The sequence below is a fragment of the Bos indicus genome, chromosome 4, assembly GCF_029378745.1.
Source record: "Bos indicus isolate NIAB-ARS_2022 breed Sahiwal x Tharparkar chromosome 4, NIAB-ARS_B.indTharparkar_mat_pri_1.0, whole genome shotgun sequence".
NCBI classification, from domain to species: Eukaryota; Metazoa; Chordata; class Mammalia; order Artiodactyla; family Bovidae; genus Bos; species Bos indicus.
In genome coordinates this window covers 32,607,494-32,612,620 of record NC_091763.1, presented here as the reverse complement: position 1 = coordinate 32,612,620, position 5,127 = coordinate 32,607,494, and positions in this window count along the sequence as shown.

Genomic DNA, 5,127 nt, shown 5'->3' with positions numbered 1-5,127 from the left:
CATACTGTGTTCATAATTGTTTTCTAAGAATTATGAATAGTGAATTTGCTTTATGTCAGTGAAAACTAATTTCAAGTAAAATTTTGAGAATTTGAAAATTTAGCATTATAAATTAGGTACACTGGTTTTATGTATTGTCTATTAAAAGATTTCCATAATATTGCTTTTAAAAACCTCATTTTCACACAAAACACACAAAAAAATGTATTTAAGTGTCTTGAGTTCTAGAAATCATTATTACCAGAAACATTGACATGTGAAGGTGAACTTGGTGGACCATGCTTGGGTGCTGGCACTGAGGAGTTATTTGTAGCTCATTAGAAGCTATGAGGAAAAAAACTTAACCAGGCTAGCTTATGAAATGAAATAATTTTTCTTACCTTTGGAAATACTTTCTTCCAAAATTAATTCTTTCATCCCTAGTTTGGGGGACTTTCCTAGTGGTCTGGTGGCTGAGATTCCATTGCAGGGGGCCTGGGTTCCATCCCTGGTCAGGGAACTAGATCCCACATGCTGCAACTAAGGGTCCCAAATGCCACAGCTAAGACGTAGCACAAGTGTTTTGTAGAAAATAGTAGTTTTAAAAAATCCCTAATTTGGTATCAAGAAATGAGAAAAGGGGTGACAATGAATTGTAGATAAGTTTCAAAACATGAAGACTGCCTTTGATCACTAGGCAATTCAATAATTTAGAGAAAATTCAAATATAAGGAAAATTTCAACACCAATAGACAGTTAATAAAAATTGGTAAACAGGATAGAAAATTCCATTTGTTAAGTATGAGGGTTTTTACAGAGACATGTTTTCAGTAGTGAACTCACATAACAATGGACAAATACCCATTTTCAGAATACTCTCATATTTCAAAAACAGTTTGTTCTCATGATTAACAAACATCTTTGAAGGACTAAATTGTTATTTTTATTCAATAACTCTTTGAGGCTCCCCAGGGACCATATTAGTTGCCCCTAATAGTAATCCCATACTCTTCTCTGTTTTGGTACAGTTAAACTATAAAAGCTGAGAGCCTTAAAGGCAACTCATCACAGGTTGGGTTCCCACAGGAAGTAAACTCTTGTTTAGCATACAGGTGGTTTTCTAAGGAGTGCCTCTGGACTTAACTGACCCCACAGGAATCTTCAGGGTTCCTAGGTGAAGCCGACTGGTAAATCAGTAAATGTTCAATAACCACGCCAAGATGGGGCATGATTAGGTAAGGAGGTTCTGCAGCTGGGAATTCCTGAAGGAGCTGACAGTGTCTACTGCCTGTACTCCCACCAACAGGGGTGCATGTTCTTTATTAAAAGAGGCATCAGGGTCAATTACTCCTACCGGGATGGTGCCTCCTTGTCTGCTGGTCTCTTGATACAAGGAACCCAAAGGGGCTAAGTGATAACTGCAGCTTATAACTCAACAGGAATTACTCAGATGGGAAGCACAAATGCCAAGAGGAACACTTAAGTAGGGCCACTCCTGCTTCTGCCTATTGGTTCCCACACCCAAGTATTCTTTTTTCAGAGACATCAGATCAGATCAGTCGCTCAGTCATGTCCGACTTTGCGACCCCATGAATCGCAGCACACCAGGCCTCCCTGTCCATCACCAACTCCCAGAGTTCACTGAGACTCACGTCCATTGAGTCAGTGATGCCATCCAGCCATCTCATCCTCTGTCGTCCCCTTCTCTTGCCCGCAATCCTTCCCAGCATCAGAGTCTTTTCCAATGAGTCAACTCTTCACATGAGGTGGCCAAAGTACTGGAGTTTCAGCTTTAGCATCATTCCTTCCAAAGAAATCCCAGGGCTGATCTCCTTCAGAATGGACTGGTTGGATCTCCTTGCAGTCCAAGGGACTCTCAAGGGTCTTCTCCAACACCACAGTTCAAAAGCATCAATTCTTCGGCGCTCAGCCTTCTTCACAGTCCAACTCTCACATCCATACATGACCACAGGAAAAACCATAGCCTTGACTAGACGGACCTTGGTTGGCAGAGTAATGTCCCTGCTTTTGAATATGCTATCTAGGTTGGTCATAACTTTCCTTCCAAGGAGTAAGTGTCTTTTAATTTCATGGCTGCAGTCACCATCTGCAGTGATTTTGGAGCCCAGAAAAATAAAGTCTGACACTGTTTCCACTGTTTACCCATCTATTTCCCTTGAAGTGATAGGACCAGATGCCATGATCTTCATTTTCTGAATGTTGAGCTTTAAGCCAACTTTTTCACTCTCCACTTTCACTTTCATCAAGAAGCTTTTTAGTTCCTCTTCACTTTCTGCCATAAGGGTGGTGTCATCTGCATATCTGAGGTTATTGATATTTCTCCCGGCAATCTTGATTCCAGCTTGTGCTTCTTCCAGTCCAGTGTTTCTCATGATGTATTCTGCATATAAGTTAAATAAACAGGATGACAATATACAGCCTTAATGTACTCCTTTTCCTATTTGGAACCAGTCTGTTGTTCCATGTCCAGTTCTAACTGTTGCTTCCTGACCTGCATACAAATTTCTCAAGAGGCAGGTCAGGTGGTCTGGTATTCCCATCTCTTGAAGAATTTTCCACAGTTTATTGTGATCCACACAGTCAAAGGCTTTGACATAGTCAATAAAGCAGAAATAGATGTTTTTCTGGAACTCTCTTGCTTTTTCCATGATCCAGCAGATGTTGGCAATTTGACCTCTGGTTCCTCTGCCTTTTCTAAAACCAGCTTGAACATCAGGAAGTTCACGGTTCACATATTGCTGAAGCCTGGCTTGGAGAATTTTGAGCATTACTTTACTAGCGTGTGAGATGAGTGCAATTGTGCAGTAGTTTGAGCATTCTTTGGCATTGCCTTTATTTGGGATTGGAATGAAAACTGACCTTTTCCAGTCCTGTGGCGACTGCTGAGTTTTCCACATTTGCTGGCATATTGAATGCAGCACTTTCACAGCATCATCTTTCAGGATTTGGAATAGTTCAACTGGAATTCTATCACCTCAACTAGCTTTGTTCGTAGTGATGCTTTCTAAGGCCCACTTGACTTCACATTCCAGGATGTCTGGCTCTAGGTGATCACACCATCGTGATTATCTGGGTCTTGAAGATCTTTTTTGTACAGTTCTTCTGTGTATTCTTGCCACCTCTCCTTAATATCTTCTGCTTCTGTTAGGTCGATACCATTTCTGTCCTTTATCGAGCCCATCTTTGCATGAAATGTTCCCTTGGTATCTCTGATTTTCTTGAAGAGATCCCTAGTCTTTCCCATTCTGTTGTTTTCCTCTATTTCTTTGCATTGATCGCTGAAGAAGGCTTTCTTATCTCTTCTTGGTATTCTTTGGAACTCTGCATTCAGATGTTTATATCTTTCCTTTTCTCCTTTGCTTTTCACTTCTCTTCTTTTCACAGCTATTTGTAAGGCCTCCCCAGACAGCCATTTTGCTTTTTTGCATTTCTTTTCCATGAGGATGGTCTTGATCCCTGTCTCCTGTACAATGTCACGAACCTCATTCCATAGTTCATCAGGCACTCTATCTATCAGATCTAGGCCCTTAAATCTATTTCTCACTTCCACTGTATAATCATAAGGGATTTGATTGAGGTCATACCTGAATGGTCTAGTGGTTTTCCCTACTCTCTTCAATTTAAGTCTGAATTTGGCAATAAGGAGTTCATGGTCTGAGCCACAGTCAGCTCCTAGTCTTGTTTTTGCTGACTGTATAGAGCTTCTCCATCTTTGGCTGCAAAGAATATAATCAATCTGATTTCGGTGTTGACCATCTGGTGATGTCCATGTATAGAGTCTTCTCTTATGTTGTTAGAAGAGGGTGTTTGTTATGACCAGTGCATTTTCTTGGCAAAACTCTATTAGTCTTTGCCCTGCTTCATTCCGTATTCCAAGGCCAAATTTGCCTGTTACTCCAGGTGTTTCTTGACTTCCTACTTTTGCATTCCAGTCCCCTATAATGAAAAGGACATCTTTTTTGGGTGTTAGTTCTAAAAGGTCTTGTAGGCCTACATAGAACCGTTCAACTTCAGCTTCTTCAGCATTACTGGTTGGGTCATAGACTTGGATTACTGTGATATTGAATGATTTGGCTTGGAAATGAACAGAGATCATTCTGTCGTTTTTGAGATTGCATCCAAGTACTGCATTTCAGACTCTTTTGTTGACCATGATGGCCACTCCATTTCATCTGAGGGATTCCTGCCCGCAGTAGGAATATAATGCGTAGTAGATATAATGGTTATCTGAGTTAAATTCACCCATTCCAGTCCATTTCAGTTTGCTGATTCCTCGAATGTCGACATTCACTCTTGCCATCTCTTGTTTGAACACTTCCAATTGGCCTTGATTCATGGACCTGACATTCCAGGTTCCTATGCAATATTGCTCTTTACAGCATCGGACCTTGCTTCTATCACCAGTCACATCCACAGCTGGGTATTCTTTTTGCTTTGGCTCCATCCCTTCATTCTTTCTGGAGTTATTTCTCCACTGATCTCCAGTAGCATATTGGGCACCTTGAACTCAAAGTATATAGTATATCCTAGATGATATCCCATCCTCAAAAGTGCCACCTCCACACTGCTAAGCTAATGCTACAGCTGTGCCTTTAACAGGCTTCCTGGGTGGTTCAGCAGTAAAGAATCCGCCTGCCAATGCAGGAGACGTGGGTTCAATCCCTGGGTTGGGAGGGTCCCCTGGAGGAGGAAATGGCAATCCACTCCAATGTCCTTGCCTGGAGAATCCCATAGACAGAGGAGCCTGGTGGGCTACAGTCCACAGGGTCTCAAAAAAGTCAGACACGACTGAAGAAACTGAGCACATAGATCTTTAACAGGCCATTCCAAAACTCTTATCATTGGGGAAGCTCTGGTGACTGGGTATGAATTAAGACAACAGACGACCTGACTGTGGGCTCACTACCATACCTCAGCTGTAAAGTCAGTCCCCTACTGTAACAGGAAAGTACGTAAGACTCCATGGCAATAAATCGAATCCTCAAATTGCGACAGTGGGAACAAGAAAGACAAACTCATACCTGGAATACATCTGCTACCGTGTCTCGCATAAACTTGTCATCAAGTGCCAGCTTGGTCTCTTCAAGGTGCTGTAGCAGGAGCCCACTGTTAGTCTGTTTCTGACAA